The sequence below is a fragment of the Furipterus horrens genome, unplaced genomic scaffold, assembly GCF_987537825.1.
Source record: "Furipterus horrens unplaced genomic scaffold, mFurHor1.1.pri manual_scaffold_6, whole genome shotgun sequence".
NCBI lineage: Eukaryota > Metazoa > Chordata > Mammalia > Chiroptera > Furipteridae > Furipterus > Furipterus horrens.
In genome coordinates this window covers 175,044,124-175,066,891 of record NW_028327176.1, presented here as the reverse complement: position 1 = coordinate 175,066,891, position 22,768 = coordinate 175,044,124, and positions in this window count along the sequence as shown.

Genomic DNA, 22,768 nt, shown 5'->3' with positions numbered 1-22,768 from the left:
GATAATCTTTCTATAATTTTATTATAAAGAGTGTTAGCACAATATCTAAACTCTTCTTTATTTTATGTCATATCAGACATACCAACCACCCTTTCAGAATTCAATCTGTTCATTTGTTTGTTCTTTTGGTAAAAGGAAGAGAAAGAAAAAAATCAATCTTATGATTTTGTTCTCTACCTCTCTCCTTTTGGATGTATTGTGCTGCTATTATTGAATAATTGATATAGATTAAGTCAAGAGAAAATGTATATGATAGAGAAAAAGATCAATAATTATTATACTGAGTAACTGTATGTTAGGTGCAGTCATCATTGCTATTACTTTCTTACTTTTAGAGATAGGATTCCTGCTGTATTCAAATATATCTTCCTGTTTAATCTTCCAGATATTACTGTAATATTATCATATTTAACTTTGTAAGTTGTTTCCTTTTCCACAGAGGCATCGATACTAGAAACTACATATCCTGACCTTTCTTACCATTGGGTTCAGTCATATTCAACTGGTGAGAGGCAATCTGAGATTGTATTAGAAGCCATTGTATTAGGAGCCATTGTTCTCAGGTGGTAGTGGAGGTTAAATGCATAGGCTTGGCAGATGGGAGATGTGGGTTTTTGTCCACAGATTTTTGAGAGACCTGCAGATAGTTATCCTCTGAGGTGTGATAGGCAACTGAAATCATGAGTGACTTTCTGAGATTATTTTCCTTAAGCATTTCTTGAAAGCAGCCTTTATGACTTTCATTCCCCTACCTCCCAACAGTCGTACTGGCCTCTAGTTCTTTATATTAAACCCCCTTAGATGTGAAATATTTACAGTGCCTTTGATTTTAATGATTGAACGCTGACTATTCAGTAGTGGATATTTGCCATTCTTTGATGCTGCTAGTAAAGGCTTCTGTGGGAATAGTAATCTATATGGTTATGTGAGAAAAATCTTAGACTTTAAAAAACAAATTGTTTCTATTAAATTAACTATGTACCTACATCATACCCAAAGCTCTCATTGTTTTTCTATTATTGTTTCAAAAATTCTTTAGTTTCAAAAACTCTGTGCTAATATAACTTTTTGTAATATCAAAAATTGAGAAATATGTAATGAAATAAAATTAATGTAATGTCAATACATCTTAACTAATATGCTCTCCTTGACTGTAGTCTAGACTGGCTCCTCTGAGTCTGAGTCTGACTAGGCCCTATTTACTGGCATGTCCTTGAGTCCAGATTTAGCAGGCTAATCCTACTAAGTCTCTTAAGTGAAAATCCCCCACCCTCAATAACTGATCAAATCTTTGTTTCCCACTATTCCCCAAGTGATATCTGATCACCCTGGACTTCCTTCAACAAGAATCTTGTTAGGTCTATTAAGCCAGAATCCTCACTTACTACCACTGATGTTTCCTCTCAGTAATTTTCCATCCATCAACCCCATCAACCTATTCCTTGAATATAAATCCCTATTTGTCCAAGTTGTATTTGGAATTGAGCCCAGTTCTATACTGAGCTCTCTTTCCCTCTATTGTAATAGTTCCTGAGTAAAATCTGTGGGTTTTTTTTTTTTTTTTCCAATGTTACTGTCTGGCTCTGTTTTTTCCTTGATAATTTACCTTTTTTTTTTTTTTTTTACCATTTTACTTTTTTCTTTTACTTTATTTATATTCTGAAAATCACAAAGGAAAGAAATAATGAGATTAAAATATTACCCCAATCATAGTTTTGACAAAAGAAATATTAAGATAAAGTGGGCCATGGAGGGTTCTTCGAGTCTTCCAAAAAAAACCCAAAAACAAATAGCAAATGTAAAGTTACACTATACCACTTGAGGAACTACAGAGGTTAGTATCTCACTCAAGATTAGAAATAAATTGCCATCCAGTGAATGGGTTTGTGGTTAAGGTTATCTCTAAATTGGAGGGCAAATAAATGATAACAAAGAGATCCTCTCTTGCTGAAGTAAATGATTTTTAAAACTATGTAATTGGAAAAAATAAATTTATTTTTACATCCACTTTATTCTTGTGGAATTGTTAACATTTTTGATTTGCCTAAATTATGGCAAGGATTAAATAGAGACTCTAAACTTTGAAGGAAGTAGCATAACTCTTTTTCCAGAATTCACTAACCGCAAGTCCTAGAAAACTCCCAAGGGCACGTTTCACATTTCTGGCCTCATTTAAGATTGAAATCATTTTGGGGGGAAATTCTGAAGAGCTTAGGATAAGCATCCAAAATTTCAATTGCTTCTCTGAAACCTTGGAATCTGGCCTGTTAATAATCTCCACGCTCTTTGCTTAGAATTTACCCACAGAATCAAATGACAGGAAACTGCCCATCACCCTCCACCCTCCCAGGAAGACTGTGCCAAAATATCATCAGAAACCACAATGACAAAAATAGTTCTCATTGACAGACTATGCAGTGACTAAGAAACGGATGTTCTGATTTAAGCTATCTTTTTTTTTTTTTTTTTCTTTCTTGTTTTGATGGTAGTGGTAAAAGAAAGAGAAACCTGTATAACAGCATCTGGGAAAACAGCTTGTACACCAAGTCCAGCCCTACGTAATTTAAAATATTTGAGTTCTCATAGTATCCCTGAAAAGCAAGGCTTATAACACTCACACCGCAGACATACAGTACAGAACGTCTAACTATAGTCATGCTGCTAGGCAGAGCTTGCAGCAACGGCAACAATAATAAGAGAAAATTCTCTATGTACAGCTGAATGTCTGCACCAGAATTTTCAGTATTTAGATGTAATTAGAAAACAGCTGTGAGGGAAAATCAATTGTTCCTGGTAGTCAATGGCTAATTTTCCACAATTCAAAATAAAGAATGCGATATGACATGTTTGTCATGAGCAAGTAATTGTTTCTCCTTTGTTTATTGTTTTACCATTTTCCCCTTTATTTGTGGCAGTTGTCATTTGCTTGCTTCAGGACACCTTCTCCAAGTCTATATTTAAAAACTAACAACTGTCAAGCAGGCTGTGTAGTCCAGTTTACTTTATTCAAAATTGCCTTGCTTCTGATGGTGATTTGTAGGCTAGCAAGGGAATGTTGTCCTTGCTTTTATAAATTCACAAGAAAGTTTCCATAAATGGAATGATTATTAAACGCTAGCAGTTCTTCATGGGATTTAACTTTAATTCATTCCACAAAGGTCTCATGTGTCAAAAAGATGCAGTTTCCACAATTTATTGACCTGCTGCTCCAAGTGCCTCTGCATTCAAAACAAAACTAAACTAAAACCACCACATGGCACTTTTCTTTATATCCTTCTATCATTAGCATAGACAGGAAGAGATTGCTGCAGCAGATGGAAAGAAAAGTAAACCGCTATGGTGCACATTTGGAATGTAGATGGATGGGAAATGAACTTCAATGCTACAATAGGCCAATAAGAGTAAAATTGTTTTATCATGCAAAAGAGTCTGGTTTAGAAACAACAGAAACACCAGAAGGAATAGCACTTCATTTTGCTTTCAGCTGATAAGAAAAGCACTTATATTATTTAGTAAAATTAACTATATTATTCCTTTTATGCTTATATTTTTCTGGAACATTCTTTGAAAGCTAATATAATGGCAGTTTAAGAGAGTGAAATGAATAGTAAATGAGCATTGAATCTCATTTGCTTTGTGATCTGGGGACCATGCCTAAATTGTAGTTTCCCTCTTTCTTTGTAAGAGAAAGATCCTAATAAATAAATGAACATGAGCTCTTCCTTTTCCTAATAATTATTACATGAAGTGATTATTAATTAATATTTGCAAAAGTTTCAAGTGATTGACATATATTTAAAAGTATAGATGATTTTCTCTCAATTTTTTGTCTTCAGAGAGCATGCTCCAGAATCTCTATTGTTTATTCAATATACCATTTCCCGGACCCAAAAAGATATTATTGACCATACTAGCAGGTTATAAAAAAGAAACTATATATATTTATAAATCAGTCTAAATTATTAACTGGAAGCTAAATTTTGAAGAACTGCCAGTATAATTTAAATATTGGTAGTAATAAATAGAATATACTTTAAACTTAATACATTTTTTTAAATGGCTAAATTCGTCGTCGTCGTCGTCGGCAGCCGTCCGTCTCGAGAGACGATGGTGTAGCTTCTTAAGAGTCTATCTGCACCGCCGAGAATGGCTGTGCAGTCCGACTCGGGAGTGACACGGTATCTGTCTCCTCCCGTGTTGAATCGACATCTTGCGATGACGCTGGAGTGTCCTCTCCAGTGAAGCTGAAGCTACAGAGCCTGGGCAGGGTGATATGGAGGGTCTGCTGTACCATGTAGCTTTTCTTATGAAATTTAGAAGGCACAGTTCTCTTGATTATGTACTTGCCCACCTTTTGTACTTTACCATTTTAGTTAGAATACTGGTAATTTAATATTAACAATCTTTTTAATGAATGTCATACTTTCACATTTCCCTACCTTCTCTCTTCTTTAGCCTCAGCTCAGAATTCTATCTTTTACTATATCTAGTCTCCTCCCCTCACTTTTTTTTTGAAAAGCACTACAGACTATGTCGATATGTTTGTTTAATTGATTTTAATTTTTTTTTTCATTTTGGCGACTAGAATGTCATATATAGAATTTTAGACCTTGCAAGAAAACCAATGGGAATGGGATTGGAAGATGAAATCATAGAAGAGGGATGACACTTGTTATCCCAAGGATGTAGGAGGAGACAATGTAATTGAAAGCTTATTTAAGTGGTATAATTAAAATATATAGCATAGGATATGACAATCAGTTGAAGTGAAGGAAGAAGGTAGAAGGCAAAAGAATGATGGAATTCTCTAAATTTTCCAGGATATTAATATTATATAGAGAATATACATAATATAGTAAGTATATGCTTTATAAATAATCTATAGTAATATATAAATATAATTTAATATATAATAATGTTTATAAATATATAAAGTATATGAAATATATCCCATACTTCATACATCTAACCATAAGCCTCCCTATTCACCACCCTGGCTATATACCTGGTAAAAATTTTTCTTGCTGGTCATAAACACAAGCATATAACTGATTCTGTGTCAGTCACAGTTTGTCTTTCAATGATTTGAAAATTGTAGAACAAAACACAGAGTGAAGACCTTTAGAGTTAACTTAGAGTTAGTTACTTTACAATACTATGAAAGGGAAGCAAATCAAAGTTTTGTTGCTGAAATTTTCATATATTCTCTTCTTGCTCCACTCAGGGATTGTTTCTTCAGCTCTACCTTTTATTTAACAATCCAACAAAGAACTTTTCCAAGAAGTTTTTATCACCAAAATTTCCTCCTTATTTAATCAGTAGGTTTGAGTGCATGACATTGAAGTAACAAACTAAAGTAATACAGAAGTTAATACTTTGGAATGGGTTGCAGGCAACTGATTCTGAGTTTAAGGTGTGGTTTTGGAATCTTCCAGCAGACCAAGTGAAGCAATAAGGAAACAAAAACACAAGTACAAGTTTTTCTGTTTCTCTCATCAAATAATGAAACGAAACTTAAATTAGAATCTGAGCAGGGCAAAAAAAAAACAAAAATGCTGACTCCCTTACATAATAATAACAGGAGTTCCTTCTTTCTGCTGAGTAGTACTCCAGAATGTAAATGTACCACAGTTTATTGATCCACTCATTTACTGATGGGCCCTTAGGCTGTTTCCAGCACCTAGCTATTGTAAATAGCACTGCTATGAACAAAAGGGTGCATAGCTTCTTTTGAATTGGTGACCCAGGATTCTTAGGGTCTTTTTCCAGCAGTAGAACTGCTGGGTCAAAAGAGAGCTCCATTTTTAGTTTTTTTTAAGGAAATTCCATACTGTCTTCCACAGTGGCTGCACTAGCCTGCATTCCCACCAACAGTGCACTAAGGTTTGCTTTTCTTCACATCCCCGCCAGCACTTGTTTGTTGATTTGTTAATGATGGCCAATCTGACAGGTGTGAGGTGATATCTCAATGTGATTTTAATTTGCATCTCTCTGATGGCTAGTGATCTTGAGCATCTTTTCATATGTCTGTGGGCCATCTGTATGTCCTTCTTTTGGAGCAGATGGATGGAACTGGAGAATATTATGCTAAATGAAATAAGCCAGTCAGTGAGAGACAGATACCATATGATCTCTCCTATAACAGGAATCTAATGAACAAAATAAACCAACAAACAAAATAGAACCAGAGTTAAGAGAAATGGATCAGACTAAAAATGATGAGAGGGGTAAGGGGAGGGGGTTAAGAATGGAAAGAAGGAGAAGGGACTAGACAAAGAACATTTATAAATGACACAGGTACATGGGCAACAGTGTGAGAATTGACTGTGGGAGCAGGGTTGGGAGGGGCAAAGGAGGGCAAAGGGGGAAAACTGAGACAACTGTAGTAGAATAGAAATGAAAAATGACTAAAAATAGTAGTAATAATAACAGAGATAAATCCAAATTCAGAATTGTTTTAAATGTGGCTAAAATACTGCAAAGGTTGGATTAGGTAGATTAGTACATAACTCAACCACATTTCTTATTATGTACAATTTGGTTGTTGTTTAGAATATACTGTCAGTCAACTGCACTGGAGATCGCTTAGAGAATCCAGAGAGTTTGGAGAGGCCCTTAACCTCCAATGACCCCTATTTTCCAGCTGAAAAAGTTTCTATTTATATTCTTTGATAACAGATGACGTGATTCTATGCTGGAAAGAGATAATTCTCTGAAATTCTGTATCCAGGGTCACATCTCTCACTGAAGTTTTCTTTGGTGGGTTAATAAAATCCAGTTTCAACATGGTCATAAAAATAGCATACATAGTAACTTGAGAAGAAGAGTTACATATAGAAGTAATTACAGAAATTTGGTACAGGATGTCATCAAAAATCTTAGAGCATTTTGCTCAGAGAGGGTGAATATAATATTCATATATGTTGGGTTTTTCTTTCTACATATACATTCAGCAGATAATTATGTATTATGTGCTTGGTATAATATGTGGCTGATTCATACTTGGAGTAAGTATTGATCTACATTATATTCTAAATTTTAAAATGTAAATGCAGAGTGATGCCTTTGGGAAATAAGGATGTTGAATTAATTCTGTCTTCTACATACCCCACCTGGTCTCTATTTAATTCCTGCATCCATACCCAAATATTTGCCTTCTCTTCTATTGCAGAATTTGCAATATTTCTGATCCCACTTAAGGCCATATCCTCCATGTCATTTGGTTATCTTTTCTTTAAAAAAAAATTATTGTTTTTCTTCTACAATTGTCCCACTTTTTCCCCCATTGCTACTTCCTCCTTGGCAACCTCCTCTCCCACAGTCAATCCCCACCCCTTTGTCCACATCCATGGGTCATTTATACTATGTCCTTGATGAGCCCCTTCCTCTTCTTTCCCCCTTTTTCCTCCTCCCTCCACCCCGGTCACTGTCAGTCTGTTCCTTATTTACATGCTTCTGGTTCCATTTTGATTGTTAGTTTATTTTGTTCAGTAATTTCCTGTATTAGGTGATATCATATGGTATTTTTCTTTCTTTGCCTGGCTTATTTCGCTAAGCATAATACTCTCAAGTTCCATCCATGTTGTCGCAAATGGTGGAAGTTCCTTCTTTCTCTCTGCTGCATAGTATTCCATTGTGTAAATGTACCACAGTTTTTTGATCCACTCATCTACAGATGGGCACTTAGGCTGTTTCCAGCACTTGGCTATTGTAAATAGTGCTGCTGTGAGCATAGGGGTGCATAAGTTCTTTTGAATTGGTGTTTCAGAAATCTTCAGGTATAATCCTAGAAATGGAATCACTGGATCAAAAGGCAGTTTATTTTTTTGAGGAAGTTCCATACTGTTTTTCATAGTGGCTACACCAGCCTGCATTCCCATCAACAGTGCTCTATGGTTCCCTTTTCTTCACATCCTCACCAGCATTTGTTGTTTGTTGATTTGTTGATGATGGCCATTCTGACTGGTGTGAGGTGTTATCTCATTGTGGTTTTAATTTGCATCTCTCTGATGGCTAGTGATGTTGAACATTCTTTCATATGCCTATGGGCCCTCTGTATGTGTCCTCCTTGGAGAAGTATCTGTTCAGGTCCTTTGCCCATTTTTTAATTGGATTGACAAATATGTTTTCCCATACAGTTGGTTCATTTTTCATCTTGCTGATGTTTTCTTTTACTGAGCAGAAACTCTTACTGTTTCATTTACACAAAAATGTTGCTCCTCTTGCAATGAAACATTCTGTCTCCATGCTTGAGTTCTCCTGTCTATTAGAACATTTTTGTCAGCTATAAATGTTTTCAATCTAAAAAGGTAAAATAAAAGTGCATCTTACTATGTACCCCCCCAAATTCAATCCTAATTCTTAGCTTTTGATTATAGCAAGTTGATCAAAATAACTGTCTTATTTTCTCTATTTCCTGTCCTTTTATTCATTCTTGCACCCTTTGGAATTTAGATTTTATTCTTACAACTCAATATGAACAACTCTTGCTAAAACCATCAATGATATCTGTAATGCGGAATTTGGAAAACTCTCAATCCTCATCTTAATAACTTAAGAAATACACCTGTAACAGGTGGTCACTCTCCCCTTCTTAAAGCATTTATTATGTGGTGTCAGGGCATCAGTGTTTCTTGGTTCATCATTTCTTTTTGCCTTTTTTGCTGTCTTACTTATCTTATTGAATCTAAGTTTAGAAATGTCCCAAGCTTGATTCATGGCCTTCTTCTCTCTCTCCAATTATTCTTTTTAAAAAGATTTTATTTATTCAATTTTAGAAAGAGAAGAAGGGAGAGAGAAAGAGAGGTAGAGAAACATCGACATGTGGCTGCCTCCTGCGCACCCCCAACTGGTGACCTGGCCTGAAACCCAGGCATGTGCCCTGACTGGGAATCAGACCAGTGACCCTTTGGTTCATAGACTGGCACTCAATCCACTGAGTCACACCAGCCAGGGCTACATTTTTTCTTTAGCTGATGTTGTTCAGTCCTCTGACCATTCAAAAGGTGATATCTTTCAAATTTATGCCTTAATCTTCCCCCTGAAATTCAGTTGTTGTTTTTTTTTATAGCTAGTAATGTTTTCTTGGATGTTTACTAGGCTTATTAATGTTAGCATGTCTAAAATAAGATTCTATATTTCTTTTCCTAAATCTCTAGTACACCCATCAGCAATAATGAGGTCTTCACTTGAGGCATGTCCTGACCAACATTTGGCAATTTGTCTTTCTTACTTTATTATATAGATGGGTTTTTAGAGTATCTAGTTATCATTTAATATTCATTTCTCTTATCACAATTGAAGTTGGGCATCTTTATGTATGGTTATTAGCCGTTTGTCACCCTTTATTTTAACTGCCTGTTCAAGATTTTTGCCCTAATTCTATAGGATTGACTATAATTATTAGAGATTATTTAAATATCTGGATATAAGTTCTTTGTCAGAATTGTATACTACAAACTTTTTTCTCAACCTATAGTTTTGTTTTGTCATTTTTGTAAAGGTGTAAATAAAATTAAAATTATATTTTTCCTTTATTGTTTTTAATACTTGTGTCCTGTTTATCAATTTTGCCAATTCCATCAAAATAATATTCACCTATAGTTTTGGCTAATAGCTTTATTGTTTTAACAGTTTTGTATATAGTCCGTGATTTATTTAGAATTAATTTTGGTGTATATTTTGAGAGTGGAGTTAATATTAATTTTTTATATAGATAAATTTAAGAAGAGTAAATATATTATTAATATTAAATCTTCAAATCCATGAGTATTTATCCTTCTTTTATTTAGGTTTTCTGTAATTAACTCAGCGATATTTTCTAATTTTAGTGTAAATATCAGTTCATCTTTCATTAACCTTGTTTCTAGGTATTTAATTGATACCAATAAAAAACCCATCCAGATTGCTAGGAACAGGCTGGGGGTGGGGAACAAGAGGGGCTGCCAGTGGAGACTGCAAACTGCCCAGGTGTTGGCAAGTTAGTGCCAGGTCCTGCAGACAGAGCTCCATTGCCCAGGTAACCCAGGGCAAACTCACTCACCACCAGACAAGATAGCAGCAGGAGGAAGTTCTTACACTGTGCATATGTGAGGCTAGCTTCTGGTATCAGATAGGAGAAGGAAGGCACATGCGCAACAGATGTTAAAAGGTGGCAGGGGAGGTGCTAGACCAAAAAGGCCTGTCAGTGTAAAAGGGGGATTGGGGTGGGGGTGGGGGGTGGGGAGGAAAAAGGGATCATTCTGAGAAAGCACCTGGTACGTCCCATAGCAAAAGCTATTATATGTAGGGGAACAAAGAAAGCTCTCTCTTGTTCACTGTTTGCTGCTTGGCATCTACACTAATGCACTGGCCTGTCCTCTCCATGGGCCATGTGAACTTATCAGTCATGTGGCCCATAGCCTCCAGGATAGAGGCGCTCTCTCTTGCTGCCCTAGTTGGGCAGTTGCCAGGACCTGGGAGTATATAAAACCTTGCAACTCTGGAAGCCACGTGACCAATGGTGGCACCAGATCCGCATGCAACCTCCACGAGGAAGTCTGAAGCAGGACAGAGTCTGGGAAGGAGCTAAGCTACCTGGATGATCACTTAATAGCTGCCTTGCTTTGCAAAAGATGACACTTTAAAATGGAGCAGGAATTCTGGGCACTGACTTTTGTTTTGGCCTTGGTGAGGGTAGCTGTTTTTTTGTTTTTGTTTTTTTTTTCTTCTGGATTTTGCAGCACAGATGAGCTTTGAATCAGGGAGTCCTCCATTTTCCCAGGTTGTTCAGCATTTGGATAAGTTCTTTTTTCCTTTCTCACCAGTCTCTGTCCCTAGAGGCTGCCTTTTGGTGGTGGTGGGCAGCCGAGCCCGAATTTTGTTTGGTGACGCAATGACTAACAAGCCCATTATGTTATTTATTTATAAATATTTTTCTTTTTGTCTATTTTTGGTATATAGATAATTCATGCATATTGGCCTTTAACAACTTGCTAAATTCACCTATTTATTGTAATAATTTATAAGTTCTTAGTAATATTTATGATCCTACCCTTTATGAAATATTAATTTTATTTCTTCCTTCCTAATCCTTATGTTTCACTTATTTTAATTGCCTTATTCTTCTAGCAAACACTTGTATAATGTTACCTGGAAATGGAGACAGAGAGCATCCTCTTTCATTCCTGATCTCAGGGTAATAGTGAAATTTTTATTACTAAGTATAATTTTTGAAATAAGGTTTCTGTATTTATGTTTAAACAGCATTTATTTAAAAAATTTATCTACTGTCTGATAGCTAAGTGTTTTCAGATAAACTTATGTTGAATTTTATCAAATCATTTTTTGCACAGCTCTACAAAGGAGGGCATGATTTTTAAAGTTTACTTTGAGAATGAGAAGTTGTTACATTGGCTGATTTTCAATTTTCATGCCAATCTTGTATTCCTGAAATGCAAGACACTTGGTATTTACATTTTATAGGTAACTAGATTGATTTTCTAATATTTGTTTGATTTTTTTTCATTTATAGGAAGATTTGTCTTTGAGTTCATTTTTTAAATAGTATTTTTATGACATTTGAGGAAACAATGACTTAGTAACTGCTTTATTCTTCTAAACTTAGAAGGAATTTATTTGAGATTGCTGTTACTTCTTCCTTAAAGTATGGAAGTTTCTCTAATAAAACTAAATGAATTTAAGGATTACATTCTGGGACATTTGAAATGTTCAGTTTGTTTAATAAATATAATCTTTTTTCCAGCCCTTCACTTTGAGTGAGATATATACTTAATAGTGAAAAACTGAAAAGCTTTTTCTCTAAAATCAGGAGCAAAACAAGGATGTCCTCTCTCATCACTGATATTCGATTTAATACCGAAGTCCTAGCCAGAGCAATCAGGCAAGCAAAAGAAATAAAATTTGGCCAAATTAGGAATAAAGAAATAAAATTTTCATTTTGCATATTATAAGACTTTTTATATAGAAAATCTTGAAGACTCCACCAAAAAATAAAAAATTAAAAACAATAAACAAACACAGTGAAGTTGCAGGATACAAAATCAACATATAAAAATCCACTGGATCCCTGTATACTAATAATGATGTTTCAGGAAAAAGAAATGAAAAAAACAATTCTTTTTTGCAGTTGCAAAAAAAAAAAAAGAATTAAATAGCTAAGTATACACTTAAAAAATGATATGAAAGACCCATATTAGGAAAACTACAAAGCATTATTGAAAGAGATTTAAAAAGATACAACGAAATATAAAAATATTCCATGCTCCTAGATGGGAAGAATCAACATAATTAAAATGCCCATATTACCCAAAGAAACATATAGATTTAATATAATTCCCATTAAAACCCAAATGACATTTAAAATGAAATAGAACAAAAAATTCATCAGATTTGTATGGAGCCATAAAAGATACTAAATAGCCAAGAAATCCTCAAAAAAGAAAGAAGCTGGAAGCATTACATTACTTAATTTCAAATTATACTATAGAGCAATGATAGTCCAAACAGCATGGTATTGGCAGACAAAAACAGGCACAAACACCAATGGAACATAATTGAGATACCAGAAATAAAAGCACATGTATATGAGCAAATAATTTTTGACAAAGGAGCCGGAAACACACAATGGAGAAAAGAAAGCTTCCTTAATAAATGATGTTTGGAAAATTGGAAAACCAGATACAAAAAAATAAAAACTGGACTACAGTTTGTTCCCATGTATAAAAATTAATTCAAAATGGATCAAAGACATACACTAATAAATTAAACCATAAATCACATAGAACAAAACTTAAGTAATACTTATGGACCGTGGTCTTAGAGAAGTTTTTATGAATTTGACCCCAAAGGCAAGCGAAGTAAAGACAGAAATAAATGAATGAGACTATATCAAACTAAAAAGCTTCTGCGCAGCAAAAGAAACCACCAACAAAATAAAAAAGCAACGAGCCAAATGGAAGAAGGTATTTGCAAACTATAGCTCAGACAAGGGGTTATATCCAAAATATTTTAAAAACTGATATAACTCAACACCAAAGAAACAATCCAATTTAAAATGGGCAGAGGACCTGAATGAATACTTCTCCAATAAGATATGAAAGATATACCAATGACCAAAAGATATATGAAAAAATGTTCAACATCACTAGCTATTAGGGAAATGCAAATCAAAGCTACAATAAGACACCACCTCGCATCTGTTAGAATAGCTATTATCAGCAAGACAGTTAATAACAAGTGCTGGAGAGATTGTGAAGAAAAATGAACACTCATTAACTGATGGTGAGAATGTAAACTGGCACAACCACTATGAAAAATTATATGGAGGTTCCTTAAAAAATTAAGAATAGAATCACTAATATAACTTATTCTGGGTATCTACCTCAAGATTTTGAATATGTTCATTTGTTAAGATATATGCACCCCCATGTTCATAGCACCATTAGTAATGGTGGCCAAGACTTGGAAACAACCAAAGTATTTTTTGATAGATGACTGGATAAAGAAGTATAGTATATATATATAAAATGGAATCTTGAATCCTCAAGTTTTGTGAAATGCATCAGTACTTTTATGGTTTTAAAAAAAATAGCTTTTCTTATTGCTCTTGCTTGAAACATTTGTTTAATGCAATTAATTCCATGATGATCAGAAGAAGTATTAGAGGAATCATTTAAAAATATATACATAACAGCAGTCTTCTGCTCAAAACATTCACATCACACTCAAATTAAAGCCAATCTCATTACTAAGGCAGAGTCCTTATATGTCCTTGACTGCTCAGATCTAATATTGTAACACCCATCTCCTACTTCAGTCTTCATTGTGCTTCAACCATTTTGACATTTTTCCTACTCCTTGACATTCAAAGATTAGCACATACTCTACACTTCCTGAAATGTTCTTCCTAAATATTTGCATGACTCATTCCTTAATATTTACTTTTCAACTCGTTAAGACCTGCTCCATTCATATCCCCCTGATGCTATTTGTCTTAAGTACCTTTATCTCCCCTTGCCATAATAGATATTTATTTGTATTTATTCAGTGTTTGTCGTTCCCAGTACATTATCCGTCGTTGTCGGCAGCCGTCCGTCTCGAGAGACGATGGTGTAGCTTCTTAAGAGTCTATCTGCACCGCCGAGAATGGTTGTGCAGTCCGACTCCGGAGTGACACGGTATCTGTCTCCTCCCGTGTTGAATCGACATCTTGCGATGACGCTGGAGTGTCCTCTCCAGTGAAGCTGAAGCTACAGAGCCTGGGCAGGGTGATATGGAGGGTCTGCTGTTGCCCATGCAGCAGACCCCCTCTCTCTTCGCAGCTGAAGGGTCCAAGGGAAAGACGGAGTCAATACAGCTTGGCTTCAGGTGCGCCGCAGGAGTTGCCGGTGTTGACTACAACGTCAAACCGCCTTAGGGACTCCGGCTCCGGATTTTCTGTCGGGGTTTACTCCCCTAGCCTTTCCCCTGAAGAGGTATGCCGCAAGGCAGCGGAGGTTTTTTGGAGTCAGAGTTTTCCTTCTCTGATGTGCCCTGACTGGAAGATCGAACCAGCGACACTTAGCTCGCAGGCCAACGCTCAATCCACTGAGCCAAACCAGCCAGGGCTCCCAGTACATTATACATACTCCATAAAAACAGGGACCTTATCTACTTTGGTCACTGCTCAATATCCAATATTTGGAAATTTTCCTTGTAGTATATACAAGTTATTTAAAAACATTTGTGGTTTGTCAACCCACATTTTTACTTTCCTTTGCATTGATTTGCCAGAAAATTTTACCTTCTCCCTAAGCATAGAAAAATACTATGAGGAAATTATAGAATCTTTATCTTAAAGCAAGTAAAATAAACAAATACAGAGCAACATAAGAACAAATATAACAATGAAAAAGTAATAACAAGCTCAGTAAGCAAACTTTAGAAATTCTTGTATAGAGACTTCAGTTAAATTGTGAGTTTCTGGGCAAAATAGTGTCAAGACCTGTATAGACACTATCAATCACAGTAGGTGACAGTTTGAGCTCTGGAGAGGAGAAAAAAGATTTTTAAAAGAGACACATAGTTGGAGGCATAAAACAGAACTTTACAGAAAATAAGTACCATTGTAAAGTAACTGGCAGAAGTATTTAATAAATGATAATAAAATAATATTACATAGCACTTTTAAGAGACTTAAAAATAAGGAAATCCTTTGGCTATACTTTGAATAAATTGTATCAACATTGAACGATGTAAAAGATAGTGAGTTAAGTGTTAAATAGAGGGTGCAGATGCAGAAAGAATGGATGTAGAGTACTCTTTTACCAAGTTTTTTACAGGAAAAACAGTTGTGAAATCATTTTTCTGGAAGAGAATTAAGGAGAAGAAGTTCATGGAGAGTTTTTATTAGAATGATATAGTGATATGGGTTATAGGCTCAACTGAGTCCCTACAAAAGTCATTATCTGAAGTCCTAAACTTAGTACCTCAATGTGACTTCATTTGGAGATAAGGTCTTTGACCAGGTAATTAAGATTAAAAGAGGTTATTAGGGTGGGCCTTAAACCAATATAACTGGTATCCTTATAAGAAGAGGAGCTTTGACCATAAGACATGAACAGAAGGAACACCATTCAAAGACATAGGAGAAGATGGTTATCTATAAGCCGACGGAAAGGACCCTCAGGAGAAACTAACACCGCTGACACTTTGATCTTGGACTTCTAGCCTCTTGAACTGAGAGAAAATACATTTCTGTCTGTAAGCCAACAGAAGTTGATGAACATGTTTATCAAATTTTACTACAACAGTTTTTTTTTAGCAAGTATAGTTGATAGTCATACTAATACACAGACAAACTTCAGGTTCACACTAATTTCCAGCACTCTACATTTTACTTACTCCACATGGAGTTTGGACTCTAGACTCCCTATCACTTACATAGATGAACCAACACGGAGATTTGTCAATGAAGAATTCACAAGAGAGTCATAAACTAGTAACTAAAAAGACAAAACAGCATGAACATTTTCAGAAAGAAAATACCATAGTTTTGTGTTTTGTTAGAAGAGGGTCAAAGGAAATTTGAGCATCTGAATATTTGGGTCAGCATAGACTTTGCATTGGGCCAGTACTGTATTGAGCTTCATTCTCAGCTCTGGGGCAACTTCCATCTGGACTGACAATGTGGGAGTTGTATACAGTTGTTCAAACATGTACAGGTAAATCATATCTGTAGTTCTGGACTGTATCATGATATTCCTTTTTGGCGTGTGAATTACTCAGGAATGTTTTGCTATGGTTTGAGAGTTCCTATAATCCTATATTATTATAAATACTAAATGCAAAACTAAGGTGTTTTCTTTTTACTTACTTACCACATTGCTAATTTATGTTTAGTAATATACTAATTAGACAGATGTGCCATTGGCTTCTGAATGATTACTTATGCAGGAAAAACACATTGTTCACAGAAATGGTTGAAAAAATGTTTCTTCTTAATTAATAGCAATTTATATCCGTCAGAAATTCTAAGTTCAAAGTACCCTAACTTCACTTCTGTTTTCCTTCTCTTACTTATAGAATTTAACCTCCTGTCTTTTGCAGGTGATGATATTTATATTTCAGAGTGCACAAGAGATTATTATATTCTCTGCAGGCAGTGAGTCTCTAGCTATTGATATGTGTGTGTCATTTCACAAGACTCTCAGGCAGAGCAATACTACAGTCTAGCAGCAGATTATGATGTCCCAAAACAACCTCCCATTATGACTAATAAAAACAAGTCAGTTTGTTATATCTGTTTATTTTGTATTAGAGATAGCCTGTAGTTAAACACATATATTATATTTTGAAAATCAACAAAATATTTAGTTGACTCCAGTAGCACTTGGAATGGTGGATTCATATATTGAATATTGAATCAAAAGGACAAAAAAAAAAAACCAAGCATTTGAGTATAAACATTGAAAAATGGTGCAAAATGAAGAAAATTGGTTGTGGGTGCATAAAACAGACACTTGAAAATTTTTTCAAGCATGATTCTTTGTCTTCTTGAACTTCATTTTAAAGGTTGCTTAGCAACAGTGGCAGTAACAGCTGGGACACCCTTGATCTTGTTGTGTAAACTATTAAAAATAGGTGATGGAAAGTGGCACCATGGAAACAATGACTGTACTGAAGCAGGTGTCTGTAATGCTGCTTCTCAGCTTCATGTTGGAGGTGTAAATTACACAAAGAAAAAGATAAAATATCTTTCATTATCTTGGACTTTGGTATTTTTCTTTTTTATATTTTTTTTGTGATTTCCCAGGCCTGTTGATTCAAGACATTTTGAGATTGTAACTGATTATTTGATATTATCCATGATTTCTAAATTCATTTCAAAATGAAATAAATTGATTTTTAAAATTATTTTAAAATGATGTTTTTGTTTTTTTTTAATAACCAAGTTCTCATGGAATCCGCTTAAACATGGATCAGTACAGAGTGCTAGGTAATTGTCATTGGGCATGCAGTTTTTCAGATTTCTCACTAACATTAACTTTCAAAGGCCCATCATCTTGTACTTGTTTATTTTAGATTAATAGGAGTCACCGTTGAGTAATCCCTGGATCTTTTTTTTATAATTAAATGTTTTTAATAATAACAATACCAAAAGATACTCTAAGTATCTATTTCTCATGGACTGACTCTCATGTTTATAAAGCCAACAGTGAACTATGTCTCCATTCTTACTTTCAGATAACTTTGTAGGATGCGGTGCTGGATGACCTAGAGTGTGTGTGCAAACAAAGTGGAGGGGGCGCCTTTCAAGGATGTCACCAAAATCAAGCTTTTCCTGCCCTTCTTGTGAATTTGTTTTTCTAGCTATTCAATTGAAGCACCATAGGAATAGAAATAGATATTAAGATATTCTGTATTTAGAGTATTTACATGAACTATATAATATCTGGAATGGTCTATAAGGCTATTTCTGCTCTTATTTCATATATGGGCAACTGCAGGCCAAAGGGTATTACTCTTAACTATGGATAGAGACTATACTTTGTAAGGTGATACATGCTTATTTACATAGTGATGAAGCTGAGATTTGAACCAGAGCTCTTTTCACGGTATTATTATGCTAAATTCAGCCTATTCCAGCAAACATTTTGGAACATTTCAAGATTTGACAGTTATTGAATAATATTTAAGTGACAGTAAGTTTCATGGGAATTTCTGTTCATTTTAGTTTTGTAAACTCATGCAATAAATCTTTTTCTTTATAAAACACTTTGAGCAAGAAGGAAAAAGGACTCATGGACATGGGCAACAGTGAGATGATTGTGGAGGGGAAGTGGGTTTAAGGGGGCTAAATGGTAATGGAAAAAAATACAATAAAAATTTTAAAAAACTCATAGGAACAAATGTAAGATATATAAGTAAAGACTATTAAGAAAAATTTATCCTTGTTCAAATACAGAAGAATCCATTGGCACTGGAAAAAAAAAAAAAAAGCAGTGAATGATACAGAACACTCTGGTCTTCTGAACTCCACATTTGAAAATTGGCTGAAAATTTGGATTTGTAGCGCAATGACAAAAGCAATTCTGCTACATGAGATGTGTTTTTGGAGCCAGGCTCAGTGTTTGAAATCGAAGTATACAGTGAGACTCTTCTCACAAGAAAGAAGGCAGCAACTACTGTCCGTGATTATGGATTTCATTGTCTACACTGAATATTCACTAAAAAGATAATATGTAAATCATTGTTTGAGCCAAATTACTAGATGAAATGTTAACATGTCAAATTCAATAATTTTTATGCAGTGCAATTTTTACCATTGGAAATTGATATACAGTATATTAATATCATATATCTTTGATTATAAAGCTCAAGGAATATGGAAATTGATGTTATAATACAAGTATATTTCCAACACTTTATAGAGAAAATGATCAAATATTACTGAATACCAATTAAAAACCCATAAATAAATGAGAAAATATAAATTTTATATAAAGTAAGACTAAGTATTATGAAGCTATTCATTCTCTCCCCCCAACCCTGCCAATAGATATAAATTAAATGTAATTCCATTAACCTCTCAATAGAATTTTTCCTGAGGCTGGACAAGCTGATGTTGCTAAATCATGTGGAAGAATAAGTAATCACTACCTGCCAAGATAATTTTGCAAAAGGACCAGTGGACGAAATGGTCTCACCCTACACAGTATCAGAGAAATTCTGGTTTGGCTCATTTATCATAAGAAGTGCACTATCAGAAAAGTTATTTGATCAGATACATTTCTCAAATTAATTGATTTGAAAATATTCACCAAACTCATAATTCTATTTTAAATTATTCATTGAAATTGTCTGAGGAGGTAAATTTAACTATGGAGAAGCCAGACTGACTTGGCAGAATTTAAGACAGTTGTCTATTCTACTGCTGTACATTCTTATCATGTTTTAAAGGAAAATTTCAATATTGTTTTCTAGGACTAATTTTAAACTTTGCATTATTTTGAAGAGAAGATTAACACAGTAACAACAATTCATCCCTCCTGAATTGTTTTGGAAAATGTTGTGTATTATCCTGCCCTAATTGTGCAGGTGTTTCAGAAGAAACACTTTTTTCCTGTGTTACTATTTTCAAAGGTAGCGGTCCTGTTGGCTAGTGTAATTTTAAAGGGCAATGCAATTGTTGCTTCTGTACTTTTCACATAGGCAGAATCCCTATTGTTTTAGTTATCTCAGGAAATGAGATTTGACTCCTTTCTGATTAACCCTCTATGAACCTTTCATCTCTTTGATATTTTAAAATATACTAGCGGGATGTTTATATTAGTAATTCATTTTAGCTTAAAGAGTAATATTCGCAGGACTATGGTCCAATAGGCAAAACATCTAAATATAGTAACAAATCAAGGAAAGCAATTGTATCTTTCGATATTATAAATGTGTTTAAAAAAATATCAGTGGCTATACATCCAAGTTGAAAATTTTCTTAGTTTTTAATCCTGTGAAATGCTTAAACAAAAATTCAAATTTTTCTAGGATTATTTTAGTTGCTGCTGAAGAAGTGACTTTGTCATGGTTGATGTAGAAATCTACTTTTGTGGGTGAAGCATTGGTTAATAAATGGATTTGGGAGCCAAACTGGGGTGCTTAAAATCCTAGATCCACCACTAATTAGCTATCTGCTGTGGGGAAATTTTTATTCTTCAATTTCCTCTCTGACAATGGGGATGGAAATAAAAGAAGCTGCTTCACATGGTTTATGAGGGTGAAATGAGTGAGCATAAATGAGCCTCTTAGAAGGAGTGTCTGGCAGTCTGCACTGAGTGTTAGCTGTGATGATCCGGTTGACTGAGCTGATGATCTTGCTCAAGCTCCAGGTGTTCCCTTAAGAAGAAACACTTGAGGTTCTTCGGGTAAACATATGAAGCTTAATAAAACAAAATTAAAAACTTCCTTGTGGTCCAAACTCCAAATATTTACTTTATTAAAAGGTGAAGCTCATCTAGATACAAAATATAGGAATAAAAATTTAATTATATCAAAGAAACCATTTTATATTTCGCTTTTTAGCCTTTTAATTTGCCTAAGAGCCTACAGTTTACATCAATTTGTTATCACTTGGACATTTTTAAACACATGTCAGCAGAAAATTTATACATACATCTGAAGGTATGTATATAAATATGTGTGTGTGCAATGCATATGATATTTACAGAAGGATAACAATTGGTAAATATATATATATGCAAAATAGTTTATGTACAGTTTATGAACCCTGAGCTGGTGGGGGGGGTGATATCTACTAAGAAGTGCTCCTCATGGTGGCTAACTCAGCTCAAATTAAAAACAAACAAACAAACAAACAACAACCTAGTAGCCATTTCTGCACATGGGATTCTCACACAAACTGCGCTTCACAGAGAAGCCTGCCATTAACTGCCTGCCACTGTGCTGAACTAACCACCTGCACTGTTTCTGCCTTCTGATCCAGTCCTTATAAAGGAGTGTCTAGGATCCTATTTCAATAAATAGGACTGAGGCTTTCCCCATCTAATTGGAGCTGTGCAACTCTGTCAATCAGAGCAGTTCTATTCTGACTTATCAGGACAGTGTCTTTTGGACGAAACTGTGAGGATTTAGAGTCCTCATTTGCATGATGTTGGACCAGTCAGGGACCAAGGGTGGGGATTCCTGTCCCTATAAGCCAAGTCCCCTCTGGCTCGGGGAGCACGCTTATGCTTTCCACCCAAGACTGAAGATTGCGTTACCCTGCCTGAGCTGAAACATTGGAGATGTCTAACTGGAGCAGAACGGAGCAGACCAGCGTGGACTGGAAGAGACCAGAGCAGGTGCACCACTGAGGAGCATAGCAGAACTGTTTCGCTGGAGAGAGGCCTGGCCCCAGGTCTGCCTCACACCTATACGGTTTTCACAAACATGCTGTATTACAATTGAGCTGTTCTGCACGGAATAAAATTTCCTTCTTCGCTGAACCCCAAATTCCTGTTGGAAGTTAATCAGTGTCAAAAACTATCAGCTGACAAATTGACTCTTGAATGATATGGTTTTGAACTCCAGGAGTTGACTTAAATGTGAATTTTTTTTCAATATATACCTGTACTGTTTTTTTGATATTTAGTTGATAGTCTGTGGAGGTGGAGGACCAAGAGTATGCATTGATCTACACCATTTTATATTGAGGCCTTGAGCATCTGTGTATTTTGTTATCTGTGGGGAGTCCTGGAACCAATTCCCCACAGATACCGAAGGACAACTTAAGTATTGGGGGAGACAAAAGTTATCTAAGGGTTTTCGATTGAATGGTGCCCCTAACTTCTGCATTGTTCAAAGGTCAACTGTATATGGTGTAAAAGGGGTACTACTGGAAATGTGACATGTTTATATCTGATTTTAAAATAAAATTTTACTTGGATATGCTGTGGTCTGAATATTTGTGTTCTCTCAAAATTATTATGTTGAAACTTAATACCCAAAGTGATAGTATTAAGACATGGAGCTTTTGGGAGGTGATTAGGTCATGAGGACAGAGTTCTTGTGAATGGAATTAGTGCCTTTCTAAGAGATTAGAGAAAGCTCCTCTCAATCATGTTAGGTTACAGCTAAAAGTCAGTCATTTAGGAACTGGGAAGCAGTTACCGGTACACACATGTGACCAAGTAGGCACTCTGATTTGGAATGTCCAGTTTTCACAGCTTTGAGAAATAATTTTCTGTTGTTATCAGTCTCTGATATTTTGTTATAGCAGTCCAAAGAGACTAAGATAAGAATAATTTGAGATTTAGAGGAAAATTATAAAGATAGTCAAAGAGTTTTCATATTCCCTTCACCCAGTTTCCCTAATGTTAACTTCTTAGATAACAGTTCTATATTTGTTTAAATTAAGAAAGCAACATTGGTACATAACTGTTAACTAAATAAACTACAGACTTTATTTAAATATTTCCATTTTTTTCTCTAAATGCTCGTGTTCTGTTCTGAGATCTAATCCAGGATATCACATTGTATTTAGTCATGATTTCTCCTCAGTCTCCTTTGATCTGTGACAATTTCTTAGGTTTATTTTTATTTTTCATAATTTCGAAAGTTTGGAAGAGTACTGTCAAGTGTTCTGTAGAATGTCCTAATTATAGATGATTTTTATCTTACTGAATATGTCAGTTCTTTTAACTTTTTTCTAGTCTCTTTCATTGTCTTTCTTGTATTTTAATAATAATCTATAATTAAAACATATTACTTTGGGAATCATAATATTGGCCAGATA